The 19,712-nt window shown below is 28.9% G+C and overlaps 1 protein-coding gene across 2 annotated transcripts in view; it reads left to right on the forward strand.

Moving 5' to 3' along the window:
• LOC113377690 (solute carrier organic anion transporter family member 5A1) overlaps positions 1 to 19,712 on the forward strand; it is a 130,088-nt gene that overhangs the window by 84,474 nt on the left and 25,902 nt on the right. The window lies entirely within an intron of this gene.

Genomic DNA, 19,712 nt, shown 5'->3' on the forward strand with positions numbered 1-19,712 from the left:
ATTAACCGCAATAATAGAAAATTGGTAAGTTTTACCAAAGCTCGGGGTTGCACTTAAGCTCATAATTTTCAAACAACGTGAGATAACTTTTTTTTATGATAGTTATCATCAATACTATAACCCCGTTTCGTCTTAACATTGAGTTTTGGGATACCCTGTATATATAAAATGTATCACCAATTACAATAATTATTTGGACATCCCAATTGAGCTCTATATAAACGATACAAATGATATCTCTCACAATAATTGTGCAAGTTCAAACACCTTTCTCTTTCTACTAGTGTGTCATGTATATTAACTGTAAATAATTTGCATAAATGAGTCACAGATATGTTAAATGTTAATGGATTGTTTGTTGGAAGTCCGAATATATATGTTGAACATTTTTTTCATATTGGTCACATAGTTAATAGGTCTATTTGATTGTTCAATTATCGATTGCCGTTAATATAATTACGTCACGTAAATATTACATTTTTAAACAGCGTTTGAGTTAGTCATTTAAGTATGTAATTTGAGATGTTTATCGCCTATATAAGCTTGAAATTGAGTTCAGATACAGCTTTTTTGTCATAAAAATTTTGGCTTGCAAAGAAAATTTTAGTAAAACAAATTTAATATTTTATAAACAAAACACAAGTACAACTCAGTCATATACATAAACTATATATAAATTGAGCATAACATTCCTGATTCGAGAAATTTTACAGCTTGGAAACTCGATTTTCTGTTGATAGCCCGTTTATACCATCCTTGGCTTGTCTCTACCATGTTTGCAATCAACTTATATCCTAGCTTATAAATCCTTTTTATAGTCTCAATCTACCTAAGCTGAAAGAAAGTATTATGTGATCTTATCTTCGAAAATTTCCATTGAAACAAAACTTTGCTTCACGCCTACTGCACGCTTTCATTTTTGGACAATCTTATCTAATAGTGTTACCAGTCTTTGAACATTTATTTGCAGTTCTCATAACAACCATCATTGTATACAATTAGTATTCGTTTTAGATATATTTATATAATGTGTAATGCGTGTATATCAAAATATTAGTTATCATATTTGTTCTTATTTAAGGGTCTATACATATTTTTCTACTACCAATTCTGTGGAAAATGATTTCTGAAGTACACTCATGAAGTTTTTATGAATGTACTAATAACATACTATTATAATAAACCTATAATATATAATAAACGTAGCTTGAAAACAGTATTAGTTTATTATCTATGGTTAATTTACTAATGGACGGCTATTCACTATTTTATGAAGTTCAAACATTTTAAAAAATTCTTATCAGAACTTTCAAAACAGAATGCAGTAATCCATGTTGGAAGAATAAAGCATATGAAAAAGTTTATTTTGAAAACAAGTTGATTCCAATTCAGATACTCAATACAAAATCCTAAAAATCTTAGGAATAATAGAGTATCTGAATTGCAATCGACTTGTCTTTAAAATAACTCTCATATGCTCTATTTTTCCAATCTTCAAATTTATTATTAAATTGTTTTTGTCTATGATATTCTTACGCTAATTTTTATTCGCACATAGATCACCGCAGTCTGTTTTGAGAGTTCTGATCAGATTTTTTTAAAATGTTTAAAATTCAGAACAAAGTATTATAATCTAGTCGAGTCGAATAGTATTTTAGTGAGTTAACCATAGAAAATATAAACTAATACTGTTTTCAAGCTACGTTTATTATACATATTAATGGGTTTCTTATAATAGTATCTTTTTAGCACACTCATAAAAATTTCATGAGATTTTTATCCGTATAAAGCAAATTTGTGTAAAATCTGGGTTGAGGGTCGACTTTTCTTTCAAAATATGTTTTATCCTTATCGAACCAACTTTGAGTATGTTTAGTCCACCTCTAATGCATTTATAGGTGTATTCATATGAATGTATTTACATGTATTATGTGTGAGTGTATATGATTAGATAAAAGTTGTAAAATCTGCAAAATGTCTTATTTTTGCGCCTATATTTCAAAACTTTGATTAGTTTGCTTTTCCAAGATCGATCTGTCTGATGCTGGCTGAAGCACAGTATGTTCCCAGAGATCGTCGCGGTTTCATACTATTATACGGCAGGATATCCGTACTGTGTAACGGTTCTAGAAATAATTTTTCATGAAGTACGTGGATTACTTAACTGTACAAAAGAATACCTACACATCATTCTCTTCTGTTGGACATCCAGTCTACATGTTATAATATTACTTTGTTTGTGCATGCCTTGATTGTCTTGTGTTTGTGTATGTCTACATGTTTGACAAAAAGTTAGAAATATGTACAGGAGTCATCTTAAAATCTGAGGTTATGAGGAACAAAATACAGAAAACATCTGGTCTAGTTTTATTTCTTTCACTTTTGTTATGTTACTTTTCTGACAAAAGGTATGACCTAGCATTCACAATTCCTCCAGCTCATACCTGCAGATGTTTTCTTATGGCCTGCACACATTTAACACAATCACCAGTTGTTTCCAGGTTTCTCAAAATATTCGCTGCAATATTTTGAGTTCCGGTACACTAAAAATTGGTTATAAAATTTTTCTGTTAATGCGTATTAACCCCTGTTAACTTACAATATTATAGGAAATTCATGAACCTCATAGAAAACGTTATTCTATAAAGTACTCCTAACTTGATAGTGTAACTACTGTATTGTAATATAATCAGATTACTCTTTTATATATTTTACATAGATATTTACATACTATTACTTCAAATGTTGCAAGGTAATTTGTTATTGTTTTAGTATTTGTTGTTATAAATTATCATTTGTTTTAGCCTAATATAATATACGACTTTATAAAAGTATTCAATGTTGTATTTAGCAAACCGTTAGATTTTTCATTTCTACATGATTTTGCAGTTCCAGTATCTCTTTACTTTGCGCATCTGTTGTAAAACTACTTAAGAGAGGTACCTGGTTACCTGTATTTGCGCCTACCTACTAGTGACCTTAAGATACTTTGTTCATTTTTTATATATTTTTTTGAACTTTTATTTATATTCGAATATGTCAATTGTTATACGAAGTCATTCAGTAATCGTTATGTTAACTTAACGACGGCGATTGGAGAGCAACCCAGTTCCTCTTCTAGTTGTGAAATATTTTGGACATACTGAATTAGTATTTTTAGTTTCATTATTTTTGTAGCAATGTCTCGAAAGGCAATTTTTACTTGATAACATATTTTAGGTCTATAATCAAACGAACAATTTTTTTACGCTCCTTAATAGCTGGCCGATGTGGAAAACGAACCCAGAACGAGTGGCTGCAGGGTCCGCGTTCTCTTGTTCTTACTAAATATTATTACTATTACGATAGTAATAAACATTCTATTTTATTTTTGTAATACGTGTGCTAAGTATTGCTATAAGATTTTCATTATTTTGTATTTTTATATCTGGATAATTTTTTGTCAGAAGAAGTTAAGAATTGGCTATCGTTAATAACCATGGCACAAAATGCATTTTTTATGACCCGTTTACAAGTGTTGCCAAACGCCCTATATTTACCTCATAATTATGCCAATTGCCTCTAAGAATAACAAATGCTTTGGCGGACAATTGCATTGCAATTCATTGACTTTATTTTCAGACTTTGATATGAATTCATGCGTGAATAGATATAGGTATTCTATACAAACATGCTTTTACAATTTCGATGTCAAACGACTTAGAATGACTTGAAACATCGAAACAACAATTGGCAATCGGATTTTCTGCCGAAAACTTAGTAAAATTAAGTAATTTCTGCCACGACTTAAATTACTTAATTTTACTCACTTAGTTTTTTTACACCCAATTTTGTTCAAATAAAACTATCATTTTTCTTTTTACATCTTACAAAAAAAGATAAAAATTCATAGTGTGGACAAGTTCGATGTATAAATGTTAGTGCTAATTTCTAGTGTTGTGTACACATCTTAGATGTCACCTACCAACGTTTATATCCACTGATGATGACATTAAATTGAATGTCGAAACGTTTGGAATTAAAGATTAATTTATAAATCTTAGCTTTTTATTTTTTGATGTATCGCCCCACAAGAACTTACTCATATATATATATATATTTATCTTGAATATATATATATATATATTTATAATATGTATATATATATATATATACCATAATCGTATATATTTATCATAATCATTGTTATAACATCATTTAGAATCGTGCAATTAAAGTTTTATCTTGAAAGTCATGAGCCAAACAATAACTTTTTGTTCTTCCAGACGTTACTGGCAAACTATTCTATAATTATTAATAGTCTGAGTTTTTTTTTATCAATTTTATCCAATTAGTTATTGTAATCGAAATAGTACTACTTTTTTTTTAAGTTTTTCAAGCTAATTTACTTTGATAATTTTTATTTCACATCTAATATAGGACATCCGATATCTATTAAACATTTAGTCTTGTCTTTTACCATGTATTTGTGAGTGTCTGCAAATGACTAGTTATCTGATCAAGAGTCGATTTTAATAAATGATCTCACAATCAGTGTTAGTCATTTAACTCTATCTTTTCCTTGAGATTAAGATTTGAACTATTACCGTTACTCGTATAACCTTCAACATATATGAGAAACTAACAGCAAATTATTTATGGCTTACATTAAGCATCCATTAATCAATATTTTAAAGTAATCCGTAAATTAATCTAAATGTTACACAATCTTACCAATTAATTGTCTGTAATTGGAGCGGAGATATTTTTATGTCTATCACACCTGTTGTCGTGAGCAATTTTGATGCAAGATTTTTGTACACTGCAGTACATAGTGAAAGGAGTTTTGAGATGGTAAACCGCTTTCCATGTTCAATCTCTGTGATCAATTCTCGTCTTTCCTTGTAGATCAACGATAGATTTTTTTTTTTCATATTGATTTATTAATTTTGTATACTATAATTTAAATATTAGATTTTTCTTAAATCTTATCATAAAAACAATAGATAGTTTCTAGAATATTATGAGTTATCAGTTAGTCTACAGATAATCATATTTCATAGTAAAATAATAGAAAACATAATCAAGATTTTTTAAACAATGTGGTAAGTGTTAAGCAATTAATTAATAATTCAATTATTCTCAACCAGCAAACATTATAGAATTTAAAAATTAAATTAGATCTTTACTAGAGATTAGTCTCAGAGATGCATTATCAATTTATCATGCATATCGTACATATATGCTGCTGAAGAAATCATCAACTTTCGAGGATAATAAATAGATCTCTATTAAGCAGATACATGGCATCTTTTGGTGCAGGTGGGAAACAATTTGAACATATGGCATATACAACAAAATATGGTATTTTCTTATCTGACTTGTATTCCAATAAATCTAAACCAAACTAGGTCAAGGTTATTCATTATATCATTAATTTTACTTATTTGCAGTGATTTTGGTAAAAGTGGCGTCAGTATCCGTTTCGCTTAGTCATAGAATACATGTCCACTATCTATCTATCATCATTTTACAGTAAAATTAGGAATCTACCAAGAGCTTATGCGAAACAAAAACATATGTGTGCAATTTCTTTTCTCGTTTTCTTTTATTATAAAATTATCAAGTATTTTACTATTTTGCAATTCTAATTAAATGCGCCAACTTTCGATGAAACTTGCCAATACATTTTAGTATATATTTTTTTTAAAAACGGGTCTCTCAAAATTGACAGTTCAAAAATTTTAAATTCATAGTTCATCAAAAGTATTAATTCCTAAAAACTTGGGGAAATTATGTCATTATTTTTGACTAAGGTCCTAGAAATGTTATTCACAATTACGATTCCAAAGTTTCAATGAATAAAAGTAATAAAAATTACCATAATAACCGAATAATGGTCACAATTTCACTAAAGCTCTAGGTTGCACTTCAAAGCTCATAATTTTTTTAACAACGTGAGAATTTTTTTTTTTTAATTTTTTTTCAGGACAGTTACGGTCAATACTATCACTCCGTTTCGGATTTTTCTGAATATTTATTATTATTTATTATTATTTTCAATTGACATCGCCGCCTAATTCATCTACTTGCACAGAAATATGAGCTGCTTTATTATTCTCAACCACCATCATTTTATAATTCTCTTCAGGAGTTCATTTTATGTAAAGTTTTAATTATTCCACACATTTTGTGAAACACGACTTCTTGCAGCGCCGCTGGTTGTTCTGTTTGAAATTAGATGCATGTCTTTGTCCTACATAAATGTATCATAATGTGCGGAAACAGTATTAACAGCAATGCTAGGCCAGTTACCTTCAATATTGAAGTATTCGTTTTTTTTTTCACATATACCAAAAAACCTCATTGTTTTATTTATTTGAATTTTATTAGACATTTAAATCAACCTTTGATAAATGCATATGAAATTCTGTACTAAAGGTAAGGTGCTTTATATTGTTAAATGTATAGTGGCTTATTGTATAAAAAAGGTCGTAGTAATTGTAAAAATTATCGTTTTATATTGCTCTCCAGGTGCAATACGTTTGCTTTGCATTACAGTATGTATCAAAATTTCAGAGTTTAAACGTAATATACATAAAAGGTTAACGTAATTGGAGAAATACATACACTACTACACAACACACGCTCAGGAGAAATATACAGAAGAGATTGTGTACGTTTGTGCCAAGATACGGTAGTAACAGTCGTCATAATATAAATTTGAATGCATAAACTGTACTGATTTTGAGATAGGGTCCTAAGGGAGAAAGATGAATAACGATTGTTCGAACAAGTTCTCATTATTGCTTTCAGTCAGTGCCTTACATTAACATGATCTATAGACCGCATTGCTTAAACAGTCAAAAGTAAGTTTTTTTCGTTCGAATTCTTTTGATAATAACTGTCAATTGTATATAGATAGATCACATAGTAGTTATTTACTAGCAATTAGTTTTCGCTTAAATAATTTAGCTGTCATAATGATGATTTGTTTTCAAAAGTTTGCGTTGGGTGCGGTTGTGACAAATTTTGTGGGTACGATTGTGACATGATTTCTTGTCCTTTTCGGGTGAAGATTAAACGATAAAAAAATCTAACTTAACTAAGACAATATACAAAAGAGAAAGGAATGGGAAAATTCAATACAAGCAGAAGGACGATTTCAATTTTGATAATAAGTCATCATAAACCATTTTGGTGTTTATAGCTATTGTTTATTAACCTATTATGTCTGAGACAACCGTCCCTCGAATGTGGACGATTGTGACACTCGCCCTTTTCTAGTATGATTCGATTTTATGACTAATGCATCATATTTAAGGACAGTATTTTAGTACTTCCGCGTAGATATATTACCATTCCGCGTAGTTTGAATTACCATCTGTAGCTAACTAGTAGGGGGAAGTCTCGTAACGCCCGGACGGCACCAAACACCGGACACTCTATTTAACACGTATTATTTAAGCGAGTATAAATCTTTCCATTTCAAAATACAAGTGAAAGGGGCATGGGGGCACACAGGTACAGGATCACGCGCCAAGCCTCGCCTGTGACGCACACGGCCACGGCGAGAGCAAACCTTCCCTGTTTTAGGCGCAAAATAACGGCGTCACCTAAATATCAATGAAAGTAATTCTAGCATATTTATGCATTTACATTTAAGTGGTATGCAAAGATAAAAGTTGTGCTTGATTGTTATCCGTAAAATGGTAGAATATCATTAGATCTTTCAGCCAATTTTAGTAGGTGCCATCAAATCAACGAATGTGTTTGTCCCTTAGCACCGGACACTAAGTCGTCCCTTAGTGCCGGACAGCAAACATATTGATATTTCTTGTGAAAATTTACGTAATTTATTCCAATTATTTAATTTTATTCTGTATGAGTGCTAACGGTCACTACATACCCAGATTTTTCGTATTTGCCGTGTGGCTCAGCCAAAAGGGTGGATGAATAGTGACTTTTTTGCAATATCTAAGAATATTCGTCAAAGACACATGTGCAGACATTCCAGAGAGTGGAGATGGCTACATATGTATATTAACAAAATTATTTCTGCCCAAAAAGGCACAGCCGTACCCAGTCTCCCCTACACTACCTTTTCAAATTTTGGGCTAAGTTTTCTATGAGCAAGGGACTACAAGCTTTTATCTCAATAAATATACGTCTGAACAGAACTTTTGAAGAAATAACTCATCATTCAATTTATCTTACATTCTGTGATCATACGCAGAAGCAGTACGTATTTATTTGTAATAGAAAAGCATTGTGCTAAGAGTTATTGGTGTAAATGGTAAAAAGGTGCTTGGAACGTTTTTATTTTCCTTATATACTTCAACCTGATTTTTCTCGGTGCGCATTTTGAATATTAAGTGGTCGTTTACCTCCATACAAAGTCATTGTGTTACGATAACATTCATATTTTATTCAGATTCTTGGAAATCCAGCGCTTTAAACTTTTTGCTTAGGAATGTTTGGTATTATATAGACCTATTATGATTTGTAACTTTTTTAATTCGTTCTTGTAATGTGTATTTTAGTCCGGGATCATTGTGTTTTTGATTCAATATTTATGTTTAACAAAAGTGTTTATTAATTTTACTGCCTTTCTATGTCGATGTTGTCGTGCGATAATAGAGATAATAGAGAGTTTTTTAATCTTGATTTATATATCATATAAGTTGATGATCTTGAATCCAAAATTCATATTTTAAATTTACTCCATAAATAAGTTACATTTTTACGAATAGATACAGAAATACATACAATTTAAATTTTTATATATAAGTAATAAAGCTTTATTTACAACATTGGCATTTAATTGCGACTGTAATTAAAATTGATTTTATTGATTAAGAACATAAACTTCTTTCAGCGATTACTATTACTAATATTATGACTTTGAACATATAAAAATTAATATACTATAAAAATACATAAATAGCTCAGTTTATTAAACATTAAATGTATGATATTAAACCATCATTACTTTTTTTTAGTTTTAGGTAACTTCTTATGTTCTTTTGACTCTCCTCTTAAAACAGTTTAATATATTACATTCAATTTGCATTTTTAAATTTCATTCAGGAATTAAAAAAAATAATTGGGCTTCTTTTAGTTAATTTGGACCAATTAAAAATATTTTCTGTATTAAAGCAATTCTATTCTTATAAAAATATATCTAATATACTAACGTCAACATAGGGTTTTTTCTAAAAAGCGTCGTTGTAGAAGTTTGTTTACAACAGCTCAAAGAGCTGTTAGGTTCTGTTTGCTGTTCAAGTGTGAAGAAAAAAATATATATGCAATTTTCAAAATTTAATAAGCATTCTAAAATAAGTCATAGTTTCATGGAAGAAGCTTTTATCCTTTACCTGTGTCGTTTATAAAATACAACGCAATTTTTCGTCTTTACATTTCGAAAACCAGCTGGATTTGACATAACAAACCCGCGCGCATTATAGACATTAAAATAGGTTAGTATTGATTTATGAGTTCAACCCTAGAACATTCATACTGATCGTAAAACTTATTCTATACGGATATTATTATGACTTATTACGATTTTCATCATTTTCTTCACTGAAAAGAACATTACAATAGGAGGTATTGGAATAGTAAACCATGCAATGGAAACAGGAATTTTACAAATGTATAAAACTAGAAATCATAGACTTTGTAACATAGCATCAATTTAACGAACTATCAAATATCAGTTTTTCAACAAAATGCTGACTTGAGGTCAAGTTAAACAATTTTTAACTGATTAAGTAATTTCGTGTAATAACATTTCTGTTATAGAAAATGTCACGAAAAACATTCTTCAAATCTTATATTCAAATTTTCAAAGATTTGAAGAATGAGAATGGCATTTCCTGTCATTGAATAATTAAAACTGTTGTTTCCAGATCCAGCGAACTAAATGTACAAAATATGAGTAAATATTATTTGTATAATTTGTAAAATTTGAAGGAAGGAGAAAAGTAGACCGGGCTTCAACAAATTTATGACTTGGGATTAAAGTAACGTTGGTTAGGCCACGACGGCCATATTTATTTTTGAGAGCACAAAATTTTATTTTATTACTGGTTTTATGATGTTATTGGTACTAATTCTTTCAATATATAGGCGTGAACATAAAATATAATTTTGCTTACTTTATAGTACCTCGAAATCATATTTAAACATGTTAGGCGTTGAGATTGTAGCAGGTATATTATAACAGGTGCATATATATATATATATATATATATATATATATATATATATATACACATATATATATATATATATATATATATATATGTATGTGTGTGTGTGTGTGTGTGTGTGTGTGTGTGTGTGTGTGCATCCAAGTGCATATATGTATAGAAAAAAGTTTGTAACAAATATTTTGGGTTAAAGAATCTTTTGAGTTACCACCAGGAAGATATAGGTACTTCTGAATTATATATAACCTTTTAAATTTCTCTATCTTATATTTTTGACAAATTGCAAAAATCAAAATTAACGCTAAAGGGTTATATTTGGTGACATATATACGCATAGTAATTCTACAGATAACTATAATAATATGTGTAATTGAATACGTAAGTACTTACGCAATTAGGCTTACATTCTTAAATGATATTGCATTTGGAGCCATTGTTTGTGAATCTCTATTCTTCATAGTGTCGAAGTTATCAACTATACAATATGATTTACTAAATTGGTTTCATACATTATTTTTGTTCTCTTTTTTTTATTCTTAAGTTAAGTACAATTTAATAAGCCAAAATTATACTACTAATGTATCTGAGTTCATAAAATAACCAATTAATTTAATGGAAATGCACTTTGAAAATCAGTAATATTGAATAATATTTTTTAAAAAATTAATGTGATATTGAAAAATCAATAATTATCAGAATAATTTTCAGAATAAATAACAGCGTTATTTTAATAGGTACTAACAAAGCTATAGAAACAAACACCTTTTTTATATCTGTGCTTCTAGTTAGTTAAGTGACTGTCTTAATAAGCTACTGGGAAAAGCAATAATATGATTTGTCTATTAGATTGAGCTTTTTTTCAGATTTTTTTTTGGTAAACTCTTCTGCATTTTTGGTAAATTTCTTCAAAAATTATTCTGATAGATCAGCACGGACTGGATGCTTTGGTTCAGAGCTATAAGTGCTTGAATCATTTGATCAGTTTTTGGTGCATGTTTCTAGTTTTCGGCACCAATTATTCGAAAGCAAACTTAACCTTTTTCATCTACATTTGAATGATAAATCTTCGTTTTGAAACTAATTTTTGTTTTTGTTTGTAATTTTGTTTAAATGGATATTCTGCTGAAAAGTTAATTTCAATTCTGCATGCTCCTTTATCATAGGACATGTTAGTATATTCGATTCATCGACTTATATATTGCGAAATTATTTTAATATCTTCCAACTTTGTAATCTCGCTACTGCCGTTTTAAAGTTTCCTTCAAATGCTTTGTAATACAAAATCTTTCAAAAGCTAATTGCGTAATAAGCGCATATTTCAAATATAAATAATTTTTCAACAAAAAAGTTAATGTTACAATTTTTTGCCTGGCAAAGTTTCGACATACGATTGCTTGAAAGATGTGTAAATAAGATATGCGTAGTGTTTGGGTATGTCATACTATTTCCTGTTGATTTTGTTTTCATAGCTATTCTATGAAAACACAGTTCTATTTGTTACCAAATTTCATATCTTAATTCAAAAAACAAGTTCGTATCTAGAGTCAAATAACAAGTACAATATTATGCTTTGTTCGTAAAGTTTTTAAACACAAGTCATGCACTCGAATTATTTTTAAATATATTATTGGCATACATGCCACAAAATATTTAAAACTACGCGTAATATTGGCGTTAGTAAAATAGGATCAGGATTAATTGCTGGAGCTTTTCTAAATAAATAAATGTACATACATCATATGTATATAGTATTTATGGATATATATATATATATATATATATATATATATAATTTTTAGCAGATCCAGTTTATAAATAGCTTAGTATCGTAAATATGTGGGGATATGTTTTCCTGCTACTAGGCATGAGCGAGCCACTGGGTCAGAGCGAGTGCGGCATAGTTATTGATCAGCTGTGTCACTATATTTTACTCGCTCTGCCTGCACGTGGTTTTAGCAATGTTTACTGCAGTGGCTCCAAAATCGTAACGTCAACATTTTCAATGATTTTCTTTTTAAATGGCTATTAATTGCATCCAGTGGCGTAACTATAGGATGGCATGGGTGGCAAAATGCCACGGGCCCCCGAACTAAGGGGGTCCTTGGTCGAAGTGACTGCGGGCTCAGAATATATTTTTATATTTTACCTGAATATTTTATTTCACTTGGAAAATATATTTTATGGTTTAATATATAGTTTAAGACAATAATACAACAACACTTCACTTTCATATTTGAACACTTTCTATACAAAGGATTATTGATTCATTTAAAAGCACACAACTTTAATGAAGTTTTGATTTGCAAAAAAAAATTAAGAGCACATATATTGGTTTCTTCATATTTTGTGACTTTGTTTTTAAAACAGTTTGAGATTTTTTTTAACTTCCCGTGGGGTAGTTATAGCAATGATTAGTTTTTGGCAAAGGCAGGTCCAGCCGTTATGGAGATACGGAGCAAAAAGTGCAGAAAATACAAATCGAGTGTTTGAGAGAACGGAGTATCCGATGATTGGGAGAAGTTATTAGTTTTTGACAAAGGCAGGCCCAGCCATTTTGAAGATACAGAGCTAAATGTGCAGAAATGGCAGTTTTTGAGGGAACTAAGCATCCGATTTGAATTATTCAAAGAACTTTCTGCTTGTTTCAACAAAATAATTGCTTTTGAAAAAAAATTTGTTGTTACTTATAATACTAAATAATTCAGATTTAAATTTTAATTATGTTCTAATATACTTTAAACAAATAATTTAAACTTTTTAAATCAGTTTATATAATTCTTATAAATATTAGACAATGTTACAATATGTATAAAAATCTACTTGAAATAGTTTAATATTCCTCGAACATTTCGTTACGGTACGGGAAGTTCCAGCAATTTGCCTTAAGGCACGATGCCATACACCACCATACACGATGCCATTTTTTTAGTCATAGTATCAAAAGACGTAGTATTTTATCAGTATTTATATCTACTAAGAAAATGTAATCAACCTTATTGACATTTGAAATATTAGAGTGAAATATTTCAAGTAATTTACAAAAATACTTAACAAAACTAACTTTTAAAGCAAAACTGGCATGATAAATTATTAAACTCTACTAGATGTGCAGAGCATTATGATGCCTTTTTGGCTTTTGAAGTTCGTTTTGTTCAGGTCCAAAAAGCACCAACAAAAACAATTCAGATAAAAGAAATGAAGCTATTTTACATAAAAGAGGTTTGAAACTACAATTTTATTATGTTATTGATTTTTTTATTGTAACATCCTATAAATTATCGGTGGAGCATTTAAAGCCATCAATTTTTCAAATGCACTAACACATTCGAATTTTCTAGAACAAATAGAAAAGTATCGGCATGAATTTGAAAATTTAAAAATAGAAGTTAATAGTATAAGAAAATGACATGTCAATCCTGAATTAATATTTTACTTGCTTTTTGTGCGTTCTGTATAATTTCATAATTTAAAGCCATAAAATATGAATCAGTCGAAGTTGGTTAGCTCATTTATAATACAATTCTTTAAAAATCGTTTTGGCCAGTAGTGAAACAACGTGCAATTGAATACGTTGAAAAATATCGAGTTTATTAAAAAAAAAAACTAAATTAAGTAAAAATTGAGTATTACGATAGGGCCCCTGAAGAAGTTACCACGAGCTCCGGGGTCTGCATCATTGTCAAAATATATGTTGATAGTATTTTCTATATTAACTTACTCGTTGAATATTTCAGGAATTGTAATCTATATATTTCAAATTTTGGGGCTGATTCTGCCGTGAAATAGACCAATGTTACGTAGACTGCACAAGAACCACATGGCATTTTCACAGCATTTAGTACCATTTTGTATGAGAAGTGCTACGTAGCCTCTACGTCACATTGGTCTATTTTATAATAGCCCTAATAGACCAATAGCCCTGATACGGCATTGCTGCATTAATAAATATGTAATAATACTTTATCACTGAGATGAGATCATTGTTTGCGTTTCCATCTGTCGCACAACAGCTTATATGACACTTAAGTTCTGATTGCTAAAAAAATTGATAGTGCAGACTTGTTTACACATTTTAGTCCGAGTTGTATATACAAGTAGTATATAAAAATTAAGTATTCTTACAATTACATCTGTATTTCATTTAGTCAATTTTGATTATAAATAAACACAATGGACGCTGTATAGAACTTTATTAGAAAGGTTAATAACACTAACAAAGGTTAATTTATTGATCGATCATTTTTAACGTAAAAGATATTTGTTGTCATTATGATTCATTGGTTTCTATATGATTATTGATTTACAATATAATAGGAATTAATTAATAATTATTTTAACTTTTACATTTTTTCTAAAAAATTAACAATTACTAACATACAAGTTAGGTTTATTTCTTTATTGATTAATTTTCTATTAAACATTTGACTTAATTTGAAATATCGGTAAGTTCAAGTACTTTGCCCAAGGCAGATTGCAATACCTCTGTCTCTATTTTATTTTTTAATTTTCAATTTTTATTTTAAGCATAAATTTTAGGATCAATTTGTGGCGAATAAAGCATATCATTTTTTTTAACATGACTCAAAAGGGAAAGTGATGAAAAATATTTTACAAAAAATACTATGAATATTAGAGTATATTGTAGCGTTTTATTAGTTCTTAATTGTAAGTAATTATATATTTGCCACATGAATTTTAAACTCTATAAGAAGAAATCTTTCATATAACTGATTTTACAAAATCTGCTTACTCTTTGGCGTTTAATTAATCTATTTACAATTATAATATTCTGCTTCTTACTTTAATTAAAATGAAACCTTGAAATAAATTTAATCTTCGAATAGGTTATATTTTCCAATTCCTCTAAGGTTAGATTTATTTTGTTGTCTTGAATTGATAATAATTTATTACCAACATAAATGTGCAATTAATTTATACTATTCATTTGATCAAAATCTTGATATTACTAATAAGTGTGATGAATTATTATCAATGTTCTCTATGGAAAACGGTGGAAAAAGAATATTACTCAAGTCTATCTGTAATTTAATAATATATTAGTATCGAGCTATTTTCGCAGTCGCGAAATATGATAATTTCTTCCATATAAAGTTTTTAATAATTGTTTGATAAAATTTAAGTTTGTTCAATAACTCATTTCCTAAATGATTTCCTAATGATAAAAAAATGATTCAAAGATTATAAAATTGAAAGCGAAATTGACATTAAATAATGTATATAGTTGCATAAAATAACGAAATTTAAAAATGATAATTTACAAATTATAATAATTGGTTTGGCGTTTATTCACAAATCATTTGACATTTTGACGGTCAGATCAAAGTATTCATTTTTTTATTTTTGTCGCAAATAAAGGACTCTATAATTTAACACAAGAAAATATTTCTATTTATTTTTATTGACTTTTAGAAAGGCTAATTGAAATCTAAAATATATAAAGAGATTCAAGTTAATTGTTAATTCAGATCATTTTGACAAATTTTAAGAAAAAAAAGTTAAACTATTTTTTAGTACAACGGCTGAACTAATTTATAACTTAATGCGGCTTATTATGTTATTTACATTTAAAGATATTCATTATACGTATATTAAAATTGTTAACTTCAAATATTTTTTCTTACTACAGTATTATTTTTAAGGAATGATTGTAAACTTAGAAACAATATAATACACTAATTTCGCTCATTTTGTGCTTATTCATTTTGAAAATACTTACACTTAAAACTAAATTTTTATGTTATGTATAATTGTTCATTGGGAATCATTTTAGTAGAAATTTTAATAATGTGTATTTTATTTCTTGATCTTTTTACAGTAATATAGTTATTGATAAACAGTCAATTATAATTTATGACTTACCTCAACTATCAATTAAAAAATATAATAATCGCGGTTTATCGTGTCGTATATATGTAGTCGTAATGCAATTTTATCAGTGCCTAAGTATTTTCAATAACAAGTGTTATCGATTGCTAATGTTATTTAAATCAGAATATAAACGTTACGTTTAAGATTACTTTCGATTACATTTTTATCATATTAGCTCTTCAGGATAAAATTCCACGAGCTTTTATGAAATTGAATTTCTTATATGCAATATTTCTGTTTTCTAATATGTAAACAGTATGCGAGTTGAGCGTTATATACCTTGCCAACGCAATGATATGAAAATATTTAATAACGGTTTGTGTGTTTAATAAATTGTTCGCAACGAAATTCTGTAATGCTATTGTTTTTAATATTTTGTTATAACAAGCATCGTAACATGCTTAATCTTTGTTTAATAAATTAGAACGATAATGATTATATTTATGATTTCTACGAATTAGTGCTTTAAAAAGAGTGCTCTGCAGCACTGTAGCGCGTCTTTTCCTTCGAGTGATAAGTGGCACTTTCCCATCTCGAATTATTTTTTTACGCAATGTAAGTTAATATGATCACTAACAATACCTTATTGACAAATACCTAATTTTTTACATAATTTAACACATTTGAAACATCCTACCGCATTTAGAAAATTTAATCAACATTGGATTCATAAAATACTGGTATGTAAAAATGTTTTCATTTTCGAGTTAAAAAGGCGATCAAAATAAACTGTCTAATTTATAAATAAATTCGATTTATTTTACTGTTTATTATTATTATTATTAGTTTAGATTATTATTATTTTACTGTTCGAAAATAGTTACCATTAATTAGTTGCAATCTCGCCAATCGTTTAAAATATATAATTTTTGCTTTACTTTTTAGTATTGAATATTTCTCTTCAATATATGTAATTCTGAATTATATAATTATTTTGGCTTTGATTTATATCATTTCGGCATTTTAAAACGAACAAGAGCAGCATCGGTCACATCACCTTTGCTATCTAGTTTTATTTCAATAGCTTTTGTCAAATTGCCAGATTTTTCACTATTCGTAGCGTAGTTCTGTAGTTAATTATTTTTGGCTGTTTACTTTTATTGTGTATTTATTCCGACTGCATACTATGACCAAGCACTTGAGTTCACTCAAAATTTAAGCCTATGATTAGTTAATTTTATGATTTATTATTTTGATTTAATTAACGCCAATTGGCTATATAGTTAATAGCTCAGTGAATTAACAATAATCCGTAAAACAATATAACATATTGGAACACATAAGGACATACACACATAGATATCTATGCATAAATATACATTTCTGCATATACATACTTGTTTATATTATTATTTTTGCACTAAGATTTAGAATGTTTTTCATTCTTAATACTTCAATAATAAAAGTTCGACATAAATCCATTTTGAAACAGTCTTCTAGGCTCTAGCAGTATGTTATTAATAATAATTAAAATGTAATTGACAATCGTCTAGCATGCTTGATTCTTAATTCTTAATATTATTGCAAAGTGTATGATATTTTACATGAATGGCCATTAAAAGTTTCCAAAGATGGTTTTGGGGAAAGAATAACGCGGTCTATAATTATCATATTGCGAAAGTTTTTGTGCATTTTTTCTACAGTCTGATTCAATTTATGATTAGGAGGTGCACTCAGCACAGATACTCAAAAACCGAAATTGAATTGCTATTTGTAGGCTTCGTATTGAAAGAGAATTGTTGGATTGGGTATTTTAAAACCCTTTATGTTACGTCTTCACTTAACAATAATTAACTGGCCGCTTACTTGTATCTATCAAGTCCAGAAATCAGAGCCCTGATTTACATTCAATTACCACTTTCAGTTTGTAGTGGGACTATCTGCATGTAGTTTATTACTACTTACAAAATTGAACAATATTTTTATTCCGCATCTTGGACGCTTTTTTTCTTCATTAACTTGTATCTATCATTACACACACCTTTGTCTCGATACTCGACCTCTCAATACTACTTTTTTTTTTCTTTTATATCTTTTTAACAGCAATCAGAACCTTACGTCCTATGAGCTGTTGGGCTGAAACTTCTCCTTACTTCGTATTTTTAGATGGTAACCCAATGGTTAATCCATCCATATTTGATGATTTTTGTTATTAGAATTAATCTAATAGGGCTGACTTTTTATTGGTGCAGCAATGCCGGGCAAGGGCTATTTTTACTTGGAAACATATTGCTATCTATATTTCCAAGTGAAAATCGTTGTCACTGCTGCCTGACAATAGGCTGCTCGAAGTGGTTATCGAACCCGGGACCTCTGAAACAAGCCCCGTCGCTCTTAACCGCTTACCTACGGGCGAGCCCTCAATACTACTTTGATCTTCTGTTGTTCTTTTGAATACTGTTCCCCAGCTTCTCGGGGTTGGCGCCCACAGGCATGTGATGATGACTGGTGTTCATGTATGTAAAGTGTCACACATTCGTAACATTTTACCGCTTCCCTTAAAGATCTCTTTCGATCTTTCGCATTTCTACCACAAGCGCCTGTAGCCCTAAATATTGGTAACTTAGATGATGATTTGCTCAAACATTTATTTTAAGGGTTTTGCGGCATTTCGTGATGTTGCCCAATTTGCGGTCCGCATCTGATTCCTTTCTTCAATTTCCACTCCTGCAAAAGTCTAATTCAGCCACGGAAGGTCCAGATATAGTACGGACACAAAATGTATTTTTTTACAGCACTCTTACAAAGGCACAATACAAACGTATTTAGGAATACACAACAAGTATTTTAGTTTACAAAAAAATGTCTAAACCCCGCATTAAATGTTGCTTACATGTTTTATTTTAATTTTAATTACAATCCATTTATATAATACGTAAACATTCAATATTTGTTTTGTTAACTTTACTATTGCGATATTTAGATATTATCAAACCGTTTAACTTAGATTTATTAATTTGTAATAAGAATAGCTATAGAGTAATATATGAATTTTTAGTTAGATCAAAACTTAAAATATAAATATGTATATTTAAAATTATGTAGAAAATATTTGAGTTAAAATGTATTGTAAATGGCTAATTGTATAATAAGAGGAAGCCAATAAAATCATATAAAAAAAAAAACTGTTGCGATTAGAAGGTGACCCAGTAGTTGTCCTTTCTAGTTGTGATATATTTTTAACATACTTAATTAATATTTTGAACTTGGTCATTTTTGCAGGTTATTATCCACTTGATATTATATTTGTGATCTATAACATAACTAGTGGGGTGGGTGGCATCGTGCCTTAAGGCAAATTGCTGGTACTTCCCGTACCGTAACGAAATGTTCGAGGAATACTGAATGTTTTCAAATAGATTATTATAAATATTGTAACATTGTCTAATATTTATAAGAATTATATAAACTGAATTGCAAAGTTGAAATTATTTAAGTTATATTAGAACTATAGTCAGAATAAAAATAAAATTTGAATTATTTTAGATATACAAAAAAAAAATATACAAATTTTTTTTTCCGAAATCAATTATTTTGTTAAGGCAAGCAGAAAGTTCTTTGAATCATTTAAATCGGACGCTTATTTCTCTCAAAAACTGCCATTTTTTACATATTTAGCTCCGTATCTTT

This window comes from Ctenocephalides felis, unplaced genomic scaffold (genome assembly GCF_003426905.1).
Source record: "Ctenocephalides felis isolate EL2017-DRISC unplaced genomic scaffold, ASM342690v1 CF-g0.4_SCAFFOLD_01886, whole genome shotgun sequence".
NCBI lineage: Eukaryota > Metazoa > Arthropoda > Insecta > Siphonaptera > Pulicidae > Ctenocephalides > Ctenocephalides felis.